Below are 26666 nucleotides of genomic sequence, written 5' to 3'. Positions count from 1 at the left end.
TAAGCACTTAGCCAACACCACAACTTTGCCCTTTCCTCCATTGTAGTGTGATCTCAGAGTTAGTATATATAGTTGGGGGGTTGGGGGTACATTGCGGGGTGAAGCCTCCCACTTGGCCAAGTACTTCCTTTCTCTGGTAAAGATGTGAACGTTTGTGGAAATGCCATTCAATGTACTGGGGTCAATTAATTTAGATTCGATGAAGTAATGAAGTAAGTTTTCAATGATGTGATATAGACCCAATTATTTCCCCATGTTAGAATTTGGATTTATATTGGGAGGGAAAGCCTAGATGTGTATAATGTGGTAACAAAATAACCAATCTAGGTTTTCCATTTGGTCTTGCTCATCAGGATGTGACCAGAGCCCTTGGTCCCTCCACCTAAAGCATGACTGCTGGAAGACTATTCCTGCTGTCAGGGTTAACTTGATGTTTAGTACTTAAGAGAAACATGAACCACAATTTTCTGACATTGAGATAATATTAGGACCCTGTATTTTCAGCTGAATTAGTATATATCAGAATCCCATGTCATATGGTAGGGTAAAAGAGACAGACACCCAGATTCAAAGTGTTGGTGGTCATGACTGGCAAATGCAGTGTTCAATTTATTACCAGCATTAAAAAATGTATGCTAGTACTGCACTTGCAGTTAGAACTGAAGCACTTTGGTTGTCAGTGTGTGGAACAACATTTTTTATACAACCTTAATACTTCATTTCAGTCTGTACATTCTTTCCTAACATGCTTTATGTTGAATGTCAAACCCTTTACCATGTAAATAGTACTGTACTGCTTCGTTAAACTCTGTGGTCAAGTTCTGTAAAATTAAGTTCTGTGATGAAAATCTCCATCAACAATGTGTTTAAATATTTTTTTTGAGTTTTTGCTGTCCTGTTTTATTAGCTTAATGTGGAGCTTATCTCCCCGGGCCTCTACTGAAAATGGACATGTATCCAGTTGGACTAGCTCGGTCAACAAATGTGAAATAAAATAAAATAAAATAAATAAATAAAAATAGCGCCCACACACTAAACATGTAAAAAGAAGTTTGCTACAGTTTAAAAAGGAATGAAGAGCTTTTTTTTCTTTTATTTTTGCTCCTCAACTTAAAGCTGATGAGATGTGCCAGATGGAGGGAACACACAGGGTGCTACATCACTTCTGGAGTCCATTGGTAGTTCTCATTTTTTCTGGAAGATGTTTAACACAACTGATGAACTATGCCTAGGGGGTCTTGCTGTGTTGACTGCCTTTTGTTTACATATTGCCCTTGGTTTTTCTTTAAAACCTACTTCTCCAGTTGGATATTGTTATCTGATCTTGTTTCATCAGGATTGGACCAATCATCTTATGAGTGACTCGGGGTTTACTTTTGCTGATTTGGGGCCTTCTGGTGGTGAGTGTTTTTCCTATTGCAAGGAGTAATGGTTCAGTCCCTGCCTTCCTGAATTGGTTGCTACTTGTCCTGAATTTTTCTAACTAATTAGCCATTTGTTGTTCCCTTTTTTGCTGAATGCTAGTTTCACTCTTAGGGTGGATTTTTGCCTGTTATATAAAAAAACCTAGCTTCAGAGGCTGGTGATTTACAGAGCTGAGATGTGGTATACTTAGCTTATTGGAGTTTAGCCAAGCTGAATGGAATTGTGTATTCTCCTTGTTTCCTCTCTGTCTGGACCTGCTGTGTGAAGGGCAACAGCATGCATTGAGTTGTATTTTACTTTTTTCCCCTTGACAGTTTAATGGATAATTTCATACTCTTGGCTTGGAATTATTGGATATAACAACTATTTTCTGTGTTCCCACTGATTTTCTGATATTTGTCAATTAAGAAATGAATTTCATGAACTAGCTAATTCATTTTATTGGAAAACATTTGATTATTCACTCTATTTAATCTTTCTATTAGTTCTCCAGTAAAACAGCCACTAATATCTGGCCTTGTATTGCTCTCTGTTGTCATGGGCTCCCAAATTACTCTGTCCCCTTCATTTGCTAGACTGTTTGCATTAGGATCAATGAAACAGTTTAGCAACTGCTTCATGCTTTCTGGTTATCACTTTAATCATTTACTGATACTACTTTTCAGAGATGTAAATACTTGTAAAATTTGTACTTGCAACCACCTAACAGTATATCAGTTTTCTAAGGTTGTTAAAAATGATTACCTAAGCCATCCAGACCTCATTTTTAGTAACCCCAACCATTAAGCACCACTCAGTTTAACAGGCGGTTCTTTAACCCACAGCTAAAGTCAGTCAGCATGGCTCAATATCTATTCTTATACAGGCTGCTATATCTATAGTCACGCATAATAATGTAATAGCAATGGGTAGCTCCACAGATAAACACACTGAAGCTACATTCAACATCCTATGCAGGGACAGGTTCATGCTCACCGGTCACTTTCTTGTGCCAGGGGGTCATGGTCACCTGTCACTTTCTGGTGCCAGGGTTCAGAATATTACCAGAGCCCTTAGGTCCCTCCACTGAAAGCATGCAGATGCTCCCCATGTTGCCCTTATTATGGTAAAATTACCTTAGAAGCTCTATCTTGAGGGAGCTATAGAGACATATTGTTATGCTCTGTATGCAGATATCCAAGGAAGAGAAAAGACTTGCCTTGAGCAGTATCTTGTCTTCTGTGAGAATGATATCACAAAGTCAAACAAAAATAATTGATTTAAAAAATTATCCTATTAACTAGCATCATTCTAGAGTGATCCAGTGTGTGTTAGCATTGGAGGTCATGACTAACGAGCTGTCCTGCTCTACCAAGGCTGGCCCTTGCCTCTCTTCTCAGGTTTCTCACATATTGGCAAACACTTTTTATATCCCGTAGTGCCGTTTTTAGGCAAAGTTAATTTGCTCAATGGTAGCTGTTGACTTCAAAACAAGAAGAGGGCTGTGGGAAATAACTGAGTGGGTGGGACTAACTGGAAGGGGAAGGTCTCTGTTACAGTAAGTCAGTGTCTATTAACTAATCAAACAACAGACAGTGCCATTTACTTCTATCTACAGACTGCCTCAATATGTACCCACTCATTATAGCCATTTTACTGACTATATATACTTCAGATGATAGCCTGCAATCAAGAAGACTAGGCTTATATGAGATGCAGCCCTAGAGAAATGACCCTGTATCTCCCTGATGCAAATTAGCCTTCACTCCAACTCTCAAATGCCCCATCCATAGTTTCTCCCTCATCCTGGCCCCACACTACCCAGATATATAACTTTATTTTTGACACCTTATCTTACTTTTTTGTCTGCTTCTCCAAGATTTTAAAAACATGCCAACTGGCCAAGACTCCATTGTAATAAGTTTGGAAGAAGTAACTTAATTAAACCACAGGTCTGAGGACCCAGTAGGCCCCAGAAGATATGGGGTTCTAGATGCACTGAAGTGTATCTTTGAGGTTTTGTATAACCTCTGGATTTAATGATGGCCTGAAAAAAACTCTTGAGTGAAGAAAGAAAGAAATTTGATATTATTTTTCATTTCAAGGAAAAATAAGTTGTGTCTAAAGCTTATATATATATAAATCATATCTGAGAAATAGTGCATGCCTTCCTACCCTACTTGCGTTTGAGTTTCCCTTTGGTGTTAGCCTGAGATGAATGTAAAAGCATGAATGACCAGAGATATATATATATATATTATAAAGCTGCGGGTCTGGGAGAAGAAACCAAAACACATTGATAAGCCCACATATTGAAGGATAGTACATGCAAACTCCACACAGAAAGAATTACAGCCAGAAACTCAACCAAGAGAACCAAACATCGTTAGATGGCAACAATACTTGATACAAGACTCTACCAATGATCAGTTATAATCACACATATCATACACATCCTGCCCAGATTACCACAGGCAGCCAGTTATTGAGTACAATACTGATATTGTATTGTTATGTAAAGTAAAAAAAAATATAATGGCACAGTGATGTAGCAGTAGCGTTGTTGCTGCACAGTAAGAGGTTCTCCGGTTCAATTCTCGGCTAGGGTGCCTTTTGTGCGGAGTCTGTATGTCCTCCCTGTGTTCATGTGGGTTTCCTCCAGGTGCTCCGATTTCCTCCCACATTCAAAGACATACATCTGGAGTGTTTCTCCCTGGGCATCTACTGAAAATTGGCTTTGTTCCAAAACAGACTTTCTCAGTAAATAAATAACCAAGTTATTCCTTTTAGATACACAGGACCTCTGTCCCACCCACAAAGACATTATCACAGAGAATCTCCATACTCAGAAATCACAGTCACTTTATTGACTAGGCAGACTTCAGGTATCTGATTGAATTAAAAGCAGATACAATGTATTCCAGTTGGATTCACACAAATGCATACTATTTCTACAAAGCCACAGTAAGGATTGCTTAAAGTGAACAGATGCCAATAGTGTCAGTCACGATTTCATCTACAGCAGCCACTTTGACCTGCAGTTAAGGCCAACTTTATTGATACATAATCCTCTTATATCAGAATGTAATAAAATAAAAATTGTAACTGGTCACAGTCATTTATTTTAACCTCCCAACACACATGCACATATACACAGATGTGACCACCAACTATAGCCATTTACATAACTGTGATGTACATCTCAGATATTTGATGGCAAACAAAAGCATAAGAAACTACCACACATGAATTTATCATGTCAGTCCAGTGCTGTTGGAATACAGTGTACCTCACTCCCCTCTTATGTCTCAATCTCTTAGCTCAAGAAATATGGAGAAGGCTAAAATTAATACTGGATGAGGAGCAAAGTCGGTCACACCTATTGCATTTATAGAATTAGAAACTGCTAGAATAACAGGCTTTGCACCAACATGTTTTTTGAAGGTTTTTAAGTCTGAAACTGATATGTCTCATATCATTATTTAGCAACTGCAATTCTTATTTATTAGCCAAAAAAAAAAAACCTTTTTGAGGAACAGACCAAAATATGAGGCAAAATACCAGAAACCTGATAATCTGGGACAATTAACAGCCTCTACTCCTCTGTCCACACACATACTGATTAGCCCATCAGTTACAGCCATTTGTACGGCTGTGACTTTATTCATACAGGTGCTTGATTGTGCGAAATGAATGAATAAATATGCGAATAACTGTCATACAGGGGTTTCTCATCTTAGCTCACTGCTGTCAGAATAGGAGTATAGTGTGAAAAATATTGCAACTCCCTACCATCACCACCATGTACTTATCAACCACTTAGCTGAAGAGTCAGCGAAAAAGGTAAAACTAATGTTGGGCATGGGACTAAAATCAGTGACAGCTATTGCCTTTATATACCTAGAAACTTGACAAAATAACAGGTTTTGCATCTGCATGTTTTTTTAAGGCTTTTAAGTCTGAAAGTCAGAAGCCTGTCATTACTAACTGAGCGCAGTGCTTATGGGCTCCTCACTGCTTCATGCTCTAGACTGATAAGGCACTTGTTGAGTGATGTTTCTGAGGCCTTCAACGAGACTGCTCATTGGAATTAGTTTAATGCCTGCCTTTTGCCAGTTGAAAAGTGAATTAGCCAAGTTTTTTTTCTGTCACATCTACTCAAAGTCTACACTTACTCATGAATGGAGTTCCATGGAAAGTTGGCTTTTATTTTGAATTTGGAAATAGAAGTTAACTTTACAAAGTACCATTTCTTTCTTTATTTGTTTAATGGGTGGGGGATGGGGGCAGCCAATGCTAAAAGCAACCCCTCAATTTGCTATAATTCCTCACTCACAAATTCTAACCTGGCCTACGTTAAAGTGGCTCTGATTAATGTTTAGAACAATAACTGACCTGATTTGGAGATCTTCCTGATGCTTGGGCACTTTCATATATGTGTTGTAACAGAAATTTGGTACAAGTATTCAACTGTAGATCCCCTGCGGTGTTACCTGATGACACAAATACCCTAATTCTAGCAATTTAAGTTATCCTTTTATTGATTGTTTTTCTTATACATTTTTCCTCAAAATTCTATGCAAATTAATTATAAATTCATTAACATACAGGGAATACTCCAAAGTCAAAATTAAATCCCCAGCTGAGTGTCTTAAGAATTTAAAGAAAATGCCCTGGTCCCTGATGACCCAATCTCTAAACACAGTAAATGTATCCATTATGTCTCCCAGACATCTGAACTAATGTATAGATAAGCCAATATGTATTAGATATAAGTATGGTAAGAAATTCAAGGGTAAACCCTTACAGTAGGACTCTCAGATAAACAAACTTTATAATAGGAGGAGAAAATTAAATGGTTCAAATTTTTAAATGCATCATTAGAAAGAGTAAGGCTGAATATTGTATCTATTTATTTGTTTGTTTCTTTATGTATTTATTTAATTGGGTGGCATAGTGGTGCAGTGGTTAGTGTTGTCACCTCACAGGAAAAGGTTCTGTGGTTTGATACTTGGTTGGTGTGCCTTCTCTGTGGAGTTTGTATGTCTTCTCTCTGTTTGCGTGGATTTACAACCACATTCCAAAGACATGCAGTAGGTGGACTGGACACTCTAAATTGGCCCTAGGTGTGAGTATGTGATATACTCTATGAGGAGGGTAGGATGCCAGACTAGCAACCTGACCCTGTAAAACGAAAAACTGCTATGGAAACAATGATGGTTGGAGAGCGCTTGTTGCCTGATGTTCTGAGTGGCACAAGAAACAGATGGATGGGATTTATTTAATTTGCTTTCCAGGGAAGTCTGACTGGACACAGAGTCCCATTTTCAGTAGAGGCCCAAGGAGAAAAGCTCCAATGATATGTATAAGATAAAGATTTATATATAGTGTAATGAAAAAAAAACAGCATTTTACAAGTGTACACATGATATAGTGAATAAAGATATTTTGTAAAAGGTTATACATTTCATAAAAAGTCAAGCAGTAGTATTTTGAAAAAAATTGCTTATTAATGGAGTCATTGCAGATAGTACAATGAAGTGCAGATACAGATCATTGTTTGGAGCAAAGGTAGATGATGAGCATAACTGAATATACAGACATACATTTCAGTGGGACAGTAGCACTGCATACTTTAGTAAGTAGTTTCATAATAAAGACATAAATTTATTATTTTTTACTGGCCAGCAACTGATGTAGTAGATTAAAATCTGACCACAGGAGAAGGTCTAGAAATGATTGAAAGTGTGAAGAATGAGGAGGTGGAGGGGAATGTAGATTCCCCAGGTGAGAGTAGGAAGGATGGAGCAGGAGAGTTGGGGGTAGAAGAGTATATAGAAGACATGTCACTAACAAACATGCTAGCTCAGTTCTGTACTGTAGTCTTAAAGCAGCGGCTATGCAACAGCTTTTAGAACGTTTAAGGTATTTATTGAACCCCCTGGACTTCCAGGAATGTAACAAGAGAAAAGCACTGTACTAAGGATTTCCATACCAAATATATTTATTTTTCATATTAAAATCATTTTTTGTTTGACCTTGACTAGGAAAGAGTGTTGGAATGTCTTTCAATAGATTTCTGTGTTAGAAGATTTTTTTTCTTTCAGATACATTTGAAAAATTATATGCTAATCTAACAAAATCAAAGATTTTAAAGTTAGACAACATCAGCAGTGGTCTCTTAAATGCTAAATAAGTTTGTACTGGGAACAGGAACAAAAATGACTGCAGTACCTTCATGACTGCTATCTTGAACATAACCAAAAGTGGTCAAGATCTTCAAGCAAATATTGCACTGAACGTTCAAACAATAACAACTCATAACAGCTGGTCAATAACTTTGCATAGGTTGTGGATGCTGTCTTAGATGTGATAGTGTGGTAACTGTCATCTTCTCTCTCTCTTTCTTGCATTAAAAGAATACCTCATACTGAGTACTTTTAAATCAACCACATGTTATCAAGAAAAAGTCCAATATCCATTGGGATAATGACTTTTCTAGTGTGGCTATTCGGTGAAAAAAACGTTATTCCTCTGGAGTGGAAAGATTAATTTATAGAATAGCTTTCCTCTCCATCATCACTTTTAAAATCTTTATTAAATTGTCTCACTTTAAGTTATAACATCAGTTCACATACATGTTGGCAAGCATTGAAATATTAGAAATGCCAGTATCCTGAAGATTTATTTTGCTCCTAATGATATCTTCAATTAACTTTTTCTTAAAAATAATGTTACACATTCAACCTATATTCTAAAATATCTAAATTTAAATTTTATGTATGGAATTATTGTCAATATTCCATTAATTTCCTTTTTATGAACACTTCAGTATTTCTTATATAACTGCTAAGTCTACTATGTCAACTGATTGCTGATGCCCATTCCTCATATGTTGGTGAATGGGTCTACTTTGGTAGACCAAAATTACACATAAAACTTGCTTTAGAAAGATGAAATCGCCAAACTTTGAATAAACCGAAGCCTCATATTACCACATTTTGTTACAGGGACTGGAGGCACTTGGCCAACAAGGGGACATTTGCCTTTTTCTATACTGTAGTATGACCCCAGAGTTGGTATATTTAGTTACGGGTGTGGGGGAGTGCAGTCCCCCACACTGGAGGTATGCGGGGCGTGACCCCCCCACACCTGGGTGGGTTTTACATACCGCGGTGTGTTTTTACATTGAATTTTAGCCAAGTGCCTGCATTCCCTGTAAAAAATGCATTAATGTAGAGCTTCAGTTTATTCAAACTTTGGTGATGCCATCTCGGTAAAGTAAGTTTTTATAAGAGCAATATTTAAAATCTGTCCCTATTTTTGAGCTATTGTCCCCCATCATTTTGGGCTTTGTCCAGATTTCTTGTGTTAAGAGGTTGAGAGGTAGCCATTAATAGTGCTACAACATCATTTTAGAGTCAATGCTTTCAGTTTTTACTGAGTTGAGACAGATGCCACAAACCGCTATAAAAATAGGCAAACATAGTAATAAAAGTCATGCAATTTATATACATGTGTTCAGCAGGGAAAAATAAAAACAATAAGTTCCAGTTTGACTGGTTTAACACAAAGAGGAACATGATCTAAAAGTGTTTGCCTGTTAGTAAACTACTGCTTAGTACAGCAGCAACAAACACATAACCAGTCATTCCATTGTATAATTCATTGACTTGACTGAGCCTTTAATCTGCATATCGAACAATTACACAGATTTTAATTAAACACAATATGACATAAAATGGAAGCTTTATCCCATATTTCTGAAAAAAGTAGTTCATTTGAATAATTTGCAGATGAGGGTATTTTCTCCCCTTGACTTGACGTCTGAAATTCCAAATGATTTACTGAAGAAGCATTTTCTGTTCTCTACTCAGAATATCAAGTATGATGATAACATCAGTGTTTTTAGTTCACATCCACTGACTTTGTCTCTTTCTGGAACAGATTATGTAATTCAAGACACAATTCAGGACAGTTTACATTTTCTGTCATGCTCCCCTTTTAAATTCATTAAGAAAAACATAGTCTATAATATTTACTAAGGCAGAAACAAAATCTCCTTAGACCAGGCCATGTTTCCCTGCTAAACTTTAAGCAAGCCACTGCTTAATATACACACTGGGCTCTCTATAATTCCACAACTGAAATGAACGTTAACTGGTCTCAGCTTGCAAACTAGCTCAGTTGAGTTGAGCAGAATGTGAATTCCCATTTCATCCATGCGCACACACACACACACACACACACACACACACACACACACACACACACACACACACACACACACACACACCCACACCCACACACACATAAAAACACATGTGCACGCACTCACACAAGAACACACATGCGCTCTCGCGCACACGTGCACACACACACATACACACACACACACACACACACACACACACACACACACACACACACACACACACACACACACACACACACACACACACACACACACACACACACACACACACACGCATATACACACTTGTTTATAATGAATTGTGTGCATAATCACATTCTTTTTCTTCACTGGCTTTTAACTATTAACATTTCAGCTAAAATTTTACTTTTCAGGTTTCAATTTTTCAGCCAAGCTTGCTTATTATACAAGCCCAACTCAACTCAAATCCAATAAAATCTGCAGCTAAATCTGCCAAAGACTTACTACTAAATATGGCCAATCCACAAAAATGAATAGGTCCTTCAAGGCAGCTACATTTATCCAGGACGTAATTCTCAGACATGTATTTGTTTTTACAAATGCTTTCCTCGGTCTACTTTTTCACCAAATTAAAGACTAACCTCTTTTGTTTTGATTGTTTCTCCCAATTCTTTACTCAGAATATATGTCAATGCTCCCCAGTTTTACCCCAGGACAAAGATGTTGCTGCTATCTTTGCAGTATATTCAAGCAAATCCATTTGGTTAATATCAGACAATCCCTAGTATTTATTTACAATCGTGCATACAGTGCAAAACCTACATGATTGCAGTATGTAACACGATGAGCAGTAGCACTCACTGAATATGTATTCTGCTCATCATGCTTACATGATTCCAAGGATCATTTCATGGCCAGCAACAGTGTTGGTGGCCATGAAACAGTGCTGAGAGCACACTGTAAACAAAACTACTCACCTGTAGGCAAATGTATTATGCCAGCCCCTATGGACAGCTTACATGAAATAAAGGCAAGTGACTTTTAAGCTTGTAGTTACAGGGGACATGAAATTGGACTAATTTACACAGAGTACAATGTGAACAATGCAGGGATAATTATGTGGGGAGGGTAAATGGGAAACATACTCAGTGAATTCAAAAGTGATGATACCACAAAGAAACATATTTAATAGATAGAGGTCCTTATTGATGGCCATAATAAATAATCCTGTTTCCAAGTGTTTACCCACGTACATTGGTATCCATGTAAACAAACATGGTAATAATGGATGTGAGAGACACACAATGCAACATTATGAGAAAGGGTATTAAATGTAATATTAGTGTTGATAACATGCAGAGATGAGATAATATTTAGCAAGCACAGTGGATACATTATGGGCCATTGACATACAGTGCAGTTATTGAATATGACATGTACATACAGGAATATATATATATATATATATATATATATATATATATATATATATATATATATATATATGTGATAACTGACTGTAGTGCTGTATCACACACCCCATCCTATATTAACAAGGCATGAGCCATACAGCAGCTGTGTCATGCACAGCCAAAAGGGACATGTTTTTTACATTTATCACAGGACAGCCATAGATGGGGGGTATATTGCATTGCCACATGTCATAGACAAGCATGTGTTTTATATGAATCTGCACGATAAACAGTAATATAATAGCAATCAAAACAGAAAACTGAAAAATGACAACACAGATCTAATGATATTGCAGTATTTCAAGGTCTCCATTTTTTTAAATATAGCACATGTAATACAGGATTATATTGGGCATGCTCACAAGACATTACAGCAAAAACTGCTATAAGGGCATGTAAACAGCACAAAAAGGCATATTTGTATTAATAATAAATAAAATCAAGGATAATAATTTCATATAGAGCTGCTTGTGTATTGTCAATATAATCATAGAACTTTACCCTTAACTGGAATTGAACAGCTAGTTATGTAACCCCACCAGCTTACAGACATGTGCATGAATCCCACGCATATGGTGGAAGTCCTAACCAAGCTGTGAGACTCCACCTGTGTGAAGTCATTGCATCATATGATTGTGTTGCAATTTGTATGACATAAAAAGGTTGGGGGTGATTGCTCCCCCTCTCATAGTCCACATTATAATACTTGTGGATGTTATTCATGCATAACAGCATTAGGACATGCAATGCTTACAGTTAGCCAATGTGGGTTTTGAACACCTGGTTAAGTAAAGACAGACAATACATGATACTGGAAAGAATGATTGAGCCACAATGCCACTGGTACTACACGTGTGAGATATTTTGGTCTCTGAACCTGGGACATCATTTTATTGCTGCAAGGGAGATATATGCCTGTCATTTCTTTAAAAATACTGCTGTTATATGCTTATTTCTTATATAACCATTGTCTGCTCCTAGATGTACCCTGACACACATGATGCATAATGCAGTCGGCACTGTGATGGGAGAATGACAATCATGCACAAAGTGTGGATAATCATGGATTCAAACACATGCTTTACTAAGGTACCAGCTTACAGAACATAGTCTCTTGTCCTTATGCCACAGGAAAAGCCTTAGTAGTTCTCATGGGATAGCCAAATGTCAATCCATGGTATCATTATTATCCAATAAAGAATTTCTGTGTGAAAAAGGAGCAGAAGTCATTGTAATAGGAATCCCAATCCACACATGTGCACAGCAGACAGCTAGCTGACAACATGTTTACCTACATTAATGGACATACTGACACGAGTGAGTCTAATGAGTAATGGCTGAATTTAAACAGACTACCTAATACCAAAAGATGCAGAATACTGCCTGAATCACACATGCAACATGAGATTTTTTTTACAACTGTGACAGTGCACATTTGAATGACTGGCATCACTATTCTTTCATATGTTGATATACTTCTAAAAATATTTATGAAGGTGGTTGAAGTGCATAGTAACACTACACAGCTACACATACTACATGCATTGCAAACCTTCTCTACACAGCACAACAGACAAAATCCCACAGACAGTAGGCAATCATTTTTGGATTCAAACTTCCTCCCTCTATACTTACACAGTCTAGAGAACATAGTATCAACACCCAGGACCAATACGTCTTCTAAGTGGATGATTGCATATGGGGGGGGGTTGTTACGGGTACAACTGTGTATGAATGTACACACACTGACATAAGATACCTAATGTTTGATTCATACCACCTACCTATCTATTCACACAATCTATACAACAGAGAATTAGCTGCAAGTGCCACAGTAGATGTCTACATACCTCTTAACCTCGTAGAGAAAGAAATCTGGACAAAGCCATAAATAATGCAGGATAAAGGCCCAAAAATAGAGACAAGTTTTAAATACTGCTCTTACAAACTTAGAAAGAGAACTGGTTGCTGCTATTTTTAAAGTTTGTGGTTAAACTTAGAAAGTTGATAGAACAACAGGTTTTACATTAACATAAATGTTCTGAAACTCAAATGACTGCAATTATTTTCAGACTTCAATCATCAGTGATTTGCCAGAAAACTACAATTTTATAATAAATAGAACAAAAATATGAGGCAAATATCTGGACATTCTGTGAAAATCTGTACAGTTGAAAGGTATGTATGTCTAACTTATAAGTGTACAGTCTGCAGTTTTGACATGCTGACCTCATCAGTGGGATGTATAGATGTCTCCCCAGCTTAAAATCTTCCACTGACAGTTGATACAGCACATTTGTTTAGGATGCTATATGTACCTGACATTGAAACTACAAACACATGTTCCCCACTGTGAGATTCGAATCTCCTACCAATCTACTTATACAATCTAGTGAACAGATTATTAGCTGCAATCACCACAGGAATCTGACTTTTAATGGGAGAGAGTGCCCTTTTGACAGAATGACCTTGCCACTGTGTTACAGGTAAGACATTTGTGTTAAAAGTGGAAAAAACTGCAAAAGGAGCTGTGTCCAAAGTTAAAGTTTTTTTTCCTGAGTGGAAATGGATATAGCACATCTGTTGTTGAAGCTTACTTCCATGATAGTAGAATCACACAGACACTTTCATCACTGTCAGAGTAAAATCATCTAGCTGACTTCTTACACAATTCAAAAAGCACAGTATTAGCTGTAGGTGTCACAGGAGAAGTTTATCATGTGGAGAGGGTGCACTTTTGAAAGGGTGACCTGATCACTGTAATGCAGAGAAGATGTTTGTGGCAAAACTGGAATAAGGGGATGGTGAAATGCTTGCCCAGGTTAAATTTTCCCCTGACTGGAAGTTGACACTGCATGTCTGTTCAGGAAGCTATATGAACCTGGTATTGCAGCCACACACAAAAGTTCCCCATGGTGAGAACTATACCTCTGACTTCTTTAGGTTATACAATGAGCAGAGTATTAGTCACAAACAGCACAGGAGAAGTCTGAATTTGGACATGTGAAAAAGCCCATTTGTAATTAGCAAAGAGTGACTGCTTGGAACAGCTGGTACTGCAAGGTTTTGGGATAAATGCACGTGTTTGGACAGGCCAACATAACACTGTACTTGATCCATATAATGATATACTTCTCTGGTAAGATTTATATACTGCCCTTCATGTACATTGCATTACTGTGAGGGAAGTGCCTGTTTCACAGTATGAGATGCCATTGGCAAGCATTCCTGCCACTTCATTCCAGGATTATTATATGGAAATAGTAAACATTTATAGTGTCACTGCTACTTGACTTGTCTCATGCTTGCACAAGGTGCATTAACAGTACAGACAATTCCTACATATGACAGTGCTTTTCAGAATAACAGTGATGGATTATATGTGAATAGGTACTCACCACAGTGACACAGTTGCAAGTGTAAACACTGTAGTATAGGCATACATTAACAGACTGACTTACCTGAGTCAATGTCACTCAGAAATCCAGGCAGCTTGTTTTTACAAATTAATACAGACATACAGATGCTGTGCAACGTGAACAAATAATTATTTCTTGCAGTGTTATTACTTTCTGCATCAAGTGCAATGCTGTCAAGTTTAGCTGTACTGCTGATGGCAAAGTATTAGTGCATGTGTGATCATATCATAAGGTGTTGAACTTCAAATGGGAATTAACAGTAGTCCATGGTGTTCTGTGCTGACTTGGGTACAAATATGCAGCATACACATGCAACCATGTCTGAATCTGACGGAATACAGAACAGATATGTGCTATGGTCAAGTTTCAGGTGCCATGATTTACACATTTATCATGAAGGTTGCAGTTCTTCAATCCTTATATGGATGCTACAGGTGTATTATGATATACCTGAAGAACCAGTCATGTTATTGCTGATAATATATGGCTTATAGAAACAGTTTTGAATCAAAGAGGTTTATCTGATAACACAGAAAGGGTGGGAGGATGTGGACAGTTTGTGACAAGAATACACATACAGGCATACTAAGATTAATTTACGGCTTATTTCTGCACAGATATTTCTGTAGTGCTATTATTTGCTTTATCAATATAATTAGTGATTCAAGATATGCACAAGACAGTGTTTACAATAGGGAGCAAGCACATTAATACAAAGTAAGGTAATATGATTTGGTAAGAAAATGTGCACTAGCAGTTACAATTACAAAACATTCAAAATCACTTTAGCATACATCTGGATTTGAACCATGACATTATCCAAAAGAAAAATGTACAGACCTGAATATTTTCTAACTGCACTATATAGGAAGTCCTACTTTGTACCATTTAAATATAAAAGCAAACTGCAGAAAAGGAGAATATATGTATTACTCTTCATTACCCTCATAACAGCTCTATGCTGTAGATTCAATTCTTTGGGTTGTTCAAATGAAAATTAAATAAATCCAAAAGAACGGAGAACCAGAAAGTAAATCTTTTACAGGAACAACGAATTTATTAGTAAAGCTCTCCAAGCACAAAAAGAAACGAACTCCAAACGCCACTCTACATTAACGAGCTGCACTGTCTGTTTTGGTTCAAAAGAAAATTAGTGTGACTATTCATATTTAAGTACAGTAGTGGGAAGGACACCAGAGTAATACATAAACAAAGGCAAAAACTCACAAGATTTTGCTATAAGCTGTGTACTTTCATGTAGCCTCAGTTTCAGTTGTTGCTCAGTGCCAAACATTGCGCAAATGCCTAGGAAAAAGTCCAGTGACAGAGAGGACTGGATACATATACACGGGGAAAAGGAGGCAAGGACCAAGTAGATTCTGATAGAAACAGGAAGATGGTGGATCATAACAATATGTAAGCAAAAGATGCACATAAAACAGTGTACTAAAAAAGTCAGTACTACTTTACTAATGCCTTGATTAGCACTCTTGAAAGTTTATGGATTTGAGCATTATCTCATCACACCAGAAAAGAACTGCTACTTTAAACACTTGAAGTCACACAACTGAAGGACAGTAATCACTTACTGAAACAGAAGGACTGAACAGAGAGAGAGAGAGAGATGGAGAGAAACAACAATGCTATTTTTTTGTGGGACATCTGCATTGTGCATTCTTCCTCATTATTAATCTGTCATGCTCTGTATGATCAAGTGATTATTATAAGGAGCAAGTTTGGTAGGAGAGGACAACCAATATTAAGACATAAGCAGGATAAGAATGGCTTACTAAGTCTCCCTGCTGAGGCTGGAATGTTTTTGCAAATGCTTTCTTGCTACAGTGTTCAAATGGTACATTAATGAAATGCTGTAAATGGAGAGAAATGCAGCCATTTGCAGTTAACTATATGATATGAATATAAAATGTCAAGAAATAATAATTTGACCTACAGCTGTAATCAAAGCCATGCTGTTATGTTAAAACACCAGACTACAGACAGGGGAATTATTTCACCACACTACATAGGAAGTTCTAGTTCATTATACCCAGTAACATAAGAACTCTTCAACTAATTGTTTTGCAGTACTGCCTTTAGTCTGCCTTTACTCAGCATTCCCATAGTGCTGCAGATTTAAGTACATTTGCTTGAAGGTAACTGGACTACTATGGGAAAGTAAATGGCATTCATAATCACTCAGCATTGGTGCATGATGTGCAACCTCTGCACAAATGCTGCGGACAAAACGTGAAGACTTTTTAATATAACATTTCTGACCATGTGTGTTGTGTGCCATTCTGTTTTTTTCTCCAGATTAAATGTGTGAAAAAAAAAGTTGATAGCACAATGGTGAAAGTAGCGGTGGCAAACAGAGAGTAAAGCATGGAGGGAAGAATACAGCAATTTGCAAGAGGGTGGTAGGAGAGCACCATAACTATCTACTTCTTCACAACATAAATGTAGAATTGTACAAAAAATGTCATGACTTTGGAGAGTCACCACACCAAGGATAGGTGACAGAACAATTTTGTATAACCAGGTGGAGCAAATCAAGTATGCCAAGCTAATGCATAGATGAATTGGACAGCTATGTACTGTATAAGGCCATATTTCTTTCTGAGACAACTGTTTTTTTTTTTTTTTTTTTTTTTGAAAGAGTGGAATCTTGGGGAAGAAGGTGGTTAGGAATGAGAGGGGCAGGTATGGAAGGTAGGTTAGGTTTCAGGCACAGACATACAGAATATACAAGACACAAAAAGTTTGGGGACAAAATGACTGGAGATAGGTAGGAGACCTCAGAGATGTATCCACATCCAGCTTGAGAACAGTGAGAATCCAGCCGTCACCTTCAGAACTGTCACCACTGTCTCCTGAATCAGTTGCCATGTCAGAGCCAGATGTATTATTTTTGCATTGTGACACAGGACCTTTTCAAACTTGCCAAATCAGGCATCATGGCCCTTCTCCATAATGCCCTCCACCAGCCCAGTCAGCTCCTGTCAAGTGACAAAATCCCCATGCACACTACTACTGTTCCTGGAGGGCACCACTGCACCAGCAGCTGGGGCAAAGCTATCTGAAGCAGGTGCAGCAGGTAGGGCAGGAGTTGTGGAGGCAATGCTGACAGGTTGGGCCCAGATGTGCTGGGTGCCTGTGCTGCCTATAGTGGTGCCATTGCAGCCACCTGTGGGGGCATGGTGGACTGAACCCCTGTGCTGATGGTCAGTTTGTTTTCAGAAGCAATGTATTAAAAAATTTAAAAAAGGAGACAAAGTGGGGGGAGACAAAAAAGAGATAATTGGATAAATGGCACGTCATGTTACTTAATTATTTCAATATATAAAACAAGATGACCATCACATGAGTACACCTTAGCCACATTCAGCTATGATGAAAAGGCATGAATGTGTCATACAATCCATCACAACAGCATGATATGACAAACAAAATCCTGTATTGCACTATGTCATGTCACATATCTGTTCTCTAAGGTAATAACATTTTTGCTAATATTGAATTGTTAATACCATGCAGTATTACAGTTAAAATATTTTATAAATAGTAGCCTCTAAAAAATTAAATATATGTTTCTTGGTATTGAACCCACATGCAATCTGATGTACTCACTGCCTAATGCAATAACTAAAAGCTATTGGAACAGGCATGTAGGCTTAATATAAAACTTAATGTCTATCTGCTAAAGTAACATACAGTGACAGACTGAGTAAACTTCTCCGCCTTGCAATCAGAATAGACGTATATTTACTCTGTGCCTCATTGAGGTGAGTCAGTCTCTCCTAATGCATCTCAAAGTTTTCTGCAATCTCTACTGCAACTATACAGTAAAAAAAGAAAAAAAATATATATGAAAGCATGATGAATAACTGCATTGGCTGACTAGCTAATTAATGCCACATCATATATATGTTATGGATCAGTACACTTACACAACTGACTCACCAGCTAAAGCGGTCCCTCATGGGCTTCTTCATGTCACTGTAATGGTGATCACATTGATTGCCAGTGCGTGGGTTGCCAGTTGCTCTGGACATAACCTTGGCCAAGGTATTCCAAGCCACAGCCTTATACTGAGACCCAGTATATTTCCCCTACAGTAGCTTCCAGCTTTAATACTTCACCAGGACTGTCACAAAAATCCTGGACTCATTAACACCCTACCTTTATGCTCTAAATGTAGCACCATCTCTACCATCACCAGCCATGTCTACAGCAGTCAAGCCAGAAATTTGGGTCTACATTGGCACCCAGTTCAGATTTTGCATGTAACAGCTTGTGCACAAAGATGCAGAGCCTTGCCAACTGCATTTGCAAAATTGGAAGCACAGCAATGGCTTGCCATGGTAATGACTACATCAAGAACCACAGATGTTAAAAATGGTATTGAGATTTGGCCATGTGTGATGCTCAAACTATTGAGACATGTTGCAGTGTTAAACCCTGATATGCTTTATGGTGTTATAATCATTACTGTTTGGAGGAAAAAATGGTATGAATTGTGACATATCAGTATGCTGGAAGTTAGGCAATGGTAGGACTGAGTACTACAACCAGCAAACTGAACCCAATAGAAAAAAGGATAAAATGTGAAAGTTTGCTCATTAACTGTCTCTGCCACAGGAAAACTGTCTTGTTAACATGGTAATTAGAGGTATAGTAATTTAATACTTAACTATACAACTACTTAAGAAATGTGTGTAAAATGACTGATTTTACTTAGTCATGAGACTGCATTTCTGCGTAAAAGGCAGTTTGTGTTTGCAAATACATGTCATATGTATGATATGCATGACCTGTGTAAAACATGGTGGGTCAGGTTAAATACTTCATAACATTTATTGTCATAAACCATTGTGCACATCAGACCTATGTGTGTGCATTCTACTTTAAATATCATCGTCATGTTTAATATAATTTACACACATTATATCAGGCTTCAACAGCAGAGTAATGAAACATTTCTTACAATAAACACAGTTATTATAGTCTTGTGCATTTACTGTGAAATTCCTAATCAAAATGTCGTGACAAGTGTCTCTCTGACTCCTGCTGTAAAAGTACCTGTCAACTGGATTTGAGCCCTGCATCAGTTGTCTTTGATCTTTATGATCACTGCACTTACACCTTGTGCCAAAGGGAAAGTTACCTGAGAGGCTGAATTTATTCAATGAGTGCTGTCCAGAGTGTCATCCAATGTTTTGACAGCCACTGGGCTTGTTTGCACTACTGAAGCAGAAATTTAATTTTTTCACTTCTTTCCTTTGGCAGTGAATGCTGTCTGCACACTGCCAAGAAGAGCCTAAATGCAAAAGGCATTAGAAACAAAAAATGACAGAGAAAAAAGCTAAGAGGAAGATGAATTCAATCATTGGGTTTAACTATAAATAGAGCAGAAAGTGCATGCAAGTGACACATTCATCCTTCTCATATCTCCTTGCAACATCAGAAATGTAATTTGTGCCACATATTATCAGACTTCTAGTTAGTAACAAATAATGCAAAAGTGGACACAAAACAGCTCACATGCAGTTAACAATACTAAGAATAGTTTAATTTTACATAACACAGCAATCTAAAATGCATGTAAATATGCATTCAGACCCTCTTCTATAAAATTAGCAATTAGCTAGATTCAAACTTTGCAGCAACTGTCTTATTTCCTCTCAAGTCAGTTCAGATAGACCTTGTGCCACAGGTGTAGCTGTCTAAGAGGTAGAATTTATTCAATAAGTAGTATTCAGAGTCAGTGGCAGCTGGTGACTTCAAATCAAAGGGGGGCTGAAGGAGACAGTTGAATGGGTGGAGCCAACAGGAAGGGGTGTGACCAACTAGAAAGGGGCAGATCTATGCTAAAAAAAAATGTGACTTTAATTAAATACGCTGCCCTGGGTGCCACTGCCAAACCGTCATTATGAGAGTCCAATCAAGACAAAATGAATTGCAGAAGAAAAAAATATTTCAGTGCATTGGCTACATGACAGCTTACTTAATATCTACATGGAAACAAAGAGGTTGCAAGTCATGAAAAAATAAATTACTTTTTTAATACATTACTGCAATGCCAGTCAAAATCAAGTATAAAAAACAAGCAGTACCCAACTCAAACCAGTTCTCTTTGCACTGCAGTTCTAATTATAATTTATATGCAGATTAATAAAAGTAGCAAGTAACATGCTGAAAGTAGCAATCTCTGTGATACCCCCACTTGTAAAAATGTTTCTTATCCAAAAACGACCTGCTGCCTGACAACAACTATTTACTTATTTCATGGGGAAAACATGATCAAAGTAAAAAATCAACAGCAAATAAGAAACAAGCTCAAGATAAATTGCTTAAAGGATTGCTGCACAGGTTATGGACTACAAATGATAGATTGGCATTCTATTTAGTTTACGGGTAAAGCCTGCAAAGATGACTGCAAGTCTTCAACAAATGTAATGAACTTCTGAAAATTCTGTAGTGATGTCTTTTATTACAAATACTGTCATACGCATTTCAATACCTAAGGCTTATACGTTATCTAGTTATATAAATATTCTCTGCATGGCAACAACAAAAAGGCTTTCAATGTTGGAAATTTTTTATCAGTATGCTTATTAAAGCTTACTTGCATCTTACAATCTCAGACAAGCTTACCTGATGGTCATTAAAGCATTGCTACTTAAACAAAGAGCAACAGGCACTGCAACGCCATGCATTTTCTGAATAGGAAGAAGCATAAATCAACAGTATAAATATATGACAGAAAACCAGAACATTCTACAAAATCAAGGACAGATGAAAAGCCACTGCAGTACTTGTGTCTACCTTGGATGGGGGGATACTTTGCACACTTACACTGCATAACTGCTCCTTGTCTTGCTTGAACACATCCAGAGTCACTATATGGGGGAGTGGGATGCAACAAGTATGTCACAATTTGAAATGTCTCTGGCTGACAGTGATGGCCCTGACACATTTGTCATACCTCTCAACCTCAGAGCAAGAAATCTGGACAAAGCCATAAACAGAAGAGGGACATAGGCCCAAAAATGAGGACAATTTTTAAATATTGCTCTTATAAACTTAGAAAGGTAATAGAATAGTAGGTCTTGCATTAGTATGAATTGTCTGAACCCACAGTCTTCTGCATTAAAAGCAAATACACTACAAGTTGTGCTATTAACAAACCAAAATGACAGAGCAAAAGCAGCATTAAATGTCTATTCAAGCTCTCAGCTCCTTGTAAAATGCATTTGGCACACAACTGCATCTCTCAACTTTGAAGTACAAGAAATCTGGAAAAAGCCAAAATGTATTGGGGTGGGGGGACAAAAGCCCAAAAACTAGGGACACATTTTAAAGATTGCTTGCATAATCTTGGAAAGTTGCTAGAAAAAAATACTGTGTTATCACCATGTCAGGTCGTGAAATTAGGGACCCACTGCACTACAGTCAGAACAACATACCACTATGCCAAATCAGCTGTTTCATGAAAGACAGGCTATCATTTAATGAATTCAGTTCTCACCATAGCTCTCAACGTCTTAGCACAAAATACCTAGACAAAGCCAATAATGGGGGAATACAGCCCCCAAACATATTCAGTGAATTCAGTTGTCACCATAGCTGCCAACCTGTTAGCACAAAAAACTTGGACAAAGCCAATAATGGGGGAATACAACCTCAAAAATAGGAGCAAATTTCAAATATTGATCTTATAAACAGAAAATTGCTAGAATAAAAGGCTTTGTCTTACCATGTACTTTCTGAAAAATATGAAGTCTGAAATTCAAATGCCATGCCTGTCATTATTTAGTGAATTCAAAACCCAGAAAAAAAACACAGATTTTTTTGAAGAATAGAACAAAAATGAGGCAAGAAATCTTATAAGTGGTGGTGGGTAGGGAATTCAAGCTCTTGCCTACTACCTCCCAAGGTACAGGGTTTGAGTCTAGCTGCACACACACTCTGAATATATAGTACAAAACAGAAATAAAATGAAAAAGTTCTGCACTGTAGGCTTATGGTATAAAACTCCATCCATCCACAGCCTTTTTTCCCGTTTTTGCACATGGGGTCAGCATGTCTATTCATCAGTGACAATCGTCTAGAGCCAATGTTTACACCACCAGGTGGATAACACAGCATGTTATTTTGCATTGTCCTAAATCTTTATGATTCTCTTGTAGAATATTCCAGACTTCAGAGATCATGGACGTGCTTCCACATACTAATATGCTGTCTTATTATTGTTATCGTCAAAGGGGGTGGTAGGGTTTGTCACCCAAATACTTCACCCAGAGAGGAAGGAAATTGGTAATATCACAAAGGATGGCATGAATAAATAAAGAAATATAAAATAAATAAGCAAATGTAGATTTTGAATTGGGCATGGTGTATCAATCTTCTCACAGACAGAACACCGTATATGCTGAAGCAAGCATCTTGTATTTGGTATATTGTATATACAAATGCACTGTTATATATCTTTATTAATGATCTCCCTACTATCATACCGAACATCAGCTGTATCCAATATGCTGATGACTCCACCCTGATCTGCTCTGCCACATCTCCAGATGACCTAAAAATGGATACTCAGGCTACTTTTACTGTTATAGAAAACTGGCTATCCAAACGTCGCCTACTACTTAATCCAAAAAAAAACAAAATGCTCATATTTCCACTAACCCAAAGATCTATACCCTACTCCTTTACCATAAAAGCTAACGATGGGACAGTCATTTCCCCGGACCCCAATACCAAACTACTAGGTGTCACTATAGACTATTACTTAAAATTTGACCTCCATGTAAGCCAGACAATCAAAACCATCAACAGAAAACTTGGTTCACTCTACAGAGTTAAAACCTTCCTTACCCCATAGCTAAAATAGCCATTGCACGCTCGCACCTACTCTCAACACTCCTATATGCCTCCCCCCTTCTAACAAATGTAAGTAAATCTGAACTAAATAGACTTACTACCTGCTATAACCACATCACCAGGTTTGCTACAGGCTCTCCTTTCAGAACCCACCACTGCATTAACCTCAAACAGCTCGGATGGTTGGAATTTCCCAATCTCGTCAACTACAACTTTCTAATATTCGCTAATAAAATCCTAAAGAACCCAAATAACACTCCAGCCCTTGTTAACTACATCCTCTTCCATAAAAACACAAGACTGCTACGTTCATCCAATAAGTTACAAATACAAACAACTAGAATTAACAATGCTGCTGGCATGGACCTATTTGCAAATTCTGTAAGCAGAACCTGGAACACACTACCAGGTGCCATTACCATGCTCTCCTCCCCAGACCTATTTAAAGCCTCAATTAAACAACATCTGGAACTAAAATGGATATGCCACTGTGACAAGCCTGACTAAAATGGTTATGCCACTGTGACAAGCCTGACTAAATCAACATAATGTATGTAATTACTTATCTAATTTGATATTGTTTATCTACTACTAACCTCAAAATGGAAATTTGTAACACTGACTGTCTGAATGTATTTCTACCTGTATTCCCTTCTTAACTACACCTATAACTAAAATTATAATACTATATATAATCAATGTTTTCTTTTTTCTCAACTGCTTTTTTGTTCTTGTATTATGTCTGGAGCTTATCTCCCCGGGCCTCCACTGAAAATGGACTTTGATTCCAGTCGGACTTACCCGGTCAACAAATGTAAAATAAAATAAAATAATAAAATAAATAAATATACAGGGAAAATGATAGAGACCCTGCTGAAGGAAATATTTTTAGATTTTCTGGAAGTCATCAGGGCAGTGGTAAGTGCACTGAAGATCATATGTGTGGAGGCTGGAGTACATCTGGGTTATGCTAACAGGCAGCTCAGTTGTGACTTTGTCTAATTTCCTGCTCTCTGGTTGCTCAGCCACATTACATTTCAGCTCCCCTTTAAATTCAGGAGTGCTAAGCTGTTGTAGAACTTGACCTGCACAGATAAATGCCTACCTGTGTGCCAGAAGGCTAACCGATATCTATTATTTAATAACCAAAAGAATTGAATAAATAACTGGTTGCACGTGCTATATAATTTTAGAAAACACATAGCTTATATCTGAAGATCTAGTCAGCTTTTTAAACATTTCTGTTGGATTGCACTTTTTCATGACTGTACATAAAAGGCCACCTTGATGCATGGAATTTTATAACAAATATCATTTTATTGAGGGGATAGTAGTAAACCATGTCAGTGCTCATTCTTAAAGTCATTTAGTCATTTTCACCTTATAACAGTGTGTGTGTGTGTGTGTGTGTGTGTGTGTGTGTGTGTGTGTGTGTGTGTGTGTGTGTGTGTGTCTGGGTGTGTGTGTGTGTGTATGTGTGTGTGTGTCTATGTGTGTGTGTGTATGTGTGTGTGTGTGTCTGTGTGTGTGTGTGTGTGTGTGTGTGTGTGTGTGTGTGTGTGTGTGTGTGTGTGTGTGCGTATGTGTGTGTATGTGTGTGTGTGTGCCCTTGTGTGTGTGTATATATGTGTGTGCCCTTGTATGTGTGTGTGTGTGAGCGTGTGTGTGTGTGTGTGTGTGTGTGTGTGTGTGTGTGTGTGTGTGTGTGTGTGTGTGTGTAATGTGTGTATGGTGTGTGTGTGTGTGTGTGTGTGTGTGTGTCTGTGTGCCCATATGTGTGTGTGTGTGTGTGTGTGTGCGTGTGTGTGTGTGTGTGTGTGTGTGTGTGTGTGTGTGTGTGTGTGTGTGTGTGTGTGTGTGTGTGTGTGTGTATGTGTGTGTGTGTGTGTGTGTGTGTGTGTGTGTGTGCCCTTGTGTGTGTATGTGTTGGTGTGTGTGCGTGTGTGCATGTGTACGTGCGTGCCCTTGTATGTGTGTGTGTGTGTGCCCTTGTATATGTGTGTGTGTTTGTGTGTGCACCCTTGTGTGTGTGTGTATGTGTGTGTGTCCTTGTCTGTGTGTGTGTGTGTGTGTGTGTGTGTGTGTGTGTGCCCTTATGTGTGTGTGAGTGTGTATGCACAAGTGTGTGTAATTATGCCTGTATGTATCTGTGTGATATTTGTATGTATATATTTCTACCTGTGTAGGCTTAACATATCATAATTACTAACAAACCTACAACTTTGTGGGGTATCAGACCCAGTGTGCCCCGAGGCATCATATGAGGTGTGTGTGTGTGTGTGTGTGTGTGTGTGTGTGTGTGTGTGTGTGTGTGTGTGTGTGTGTGTGTGTGTGTGTGTGTGTGTGTGTGTGTGTGTGTGTGTGTGTGTGTGTGTGTGTGTGTGTGTGTGTGTGTGTGTGTGTGTGTGTGTGTGTGTGTGTGTGTGTGTGTGTGTGTGTGTGTGTGTGTGTGTGTGTGTGTGTGTGTGTGTGTGTGTGTGTGTGTGTGTGTGTGTGTGTGTGTGTGTGTGTGTGTGTGTCTGTGTGTGTGTGTGTGTGTGTGTGTGTGTGTGTGTGTGTGTGTGTGTGTGTGTGTGTGTGTGTGTGTGTGTGTGTCCCTTGTGTGTGTGTGTGCTCTTGTATATGTGTGTGTGTTTGTGTGTGCACCCTTGTGTGTGTGTGTATGTGTGTGTGTGTGTGTGTGTGTCCTTGTGTGTGTGTATGTGTGTGTGTGTGTGTGTGTGTGTGTGTGTGTGTGTGTGTGTGTGTGTGTGTGTGTGCCCTTATGTGTGTGTGAGTGTGTATGCACAAGTGTGTGTAATTATGCCTGTATGTATCTGTGTGATATTGGTATGTATATCTTTCTACCTGTGTAGGCTTAACATATCATAATTACTAACAAACCTACAACTTTGTGGGGTATCAGACCCAGTGTGCCCCGAGGCATCATATGGTGCAATAGACATCAGTACAACATGTCATTTGAAAGCTTCATCTTTAGTTGTTGCAGTAGCAAGTCCACCTCTCCTCATCTTGATATGGGATGCTGTAGCTCCCCTCTTACCTTTCTATGACATTTTACACTGAAGCAGAGTATCTAAATTTCCTCAGACCTGCGCAACCTTGGATTTAGTATATAAAAAGGAGGTAGAATGGGGCACTGACTCCCACACCAAGGGGGTAAATGATGCCTTTTCCTCATAGTAAGGTTTGACTTGTAATTTTAGTAACTCTTGCAGGTCGGTAAGAGTACTTCATAGTCTGTTCAGCAAACATGGTGACAATATAATAAAAGAGATCTCTCCTCACAAAATATATATACACATACAC

The sequence above is a fragment of the Protopterus annectens genome, chromosome 8.part0 (genome assembly GCF_019279795.1).
Source record: "Protopterus annectens isolate FY-2018-M chromosome 8.part0, PAN1.0, whole genome shotgun sequence".
Classification (NCBI taxonomy): domain Eukaryota; kingdom Metazoa; phylum Chordata; order Ceratodontiformes; family Protopteridae; genus Protopterus; species Protopterus annectens.
The sequence above is the reverse complement of the archived record's forward strand: the minus strand, read 5'-3'. Positions refer to the sequence as shown.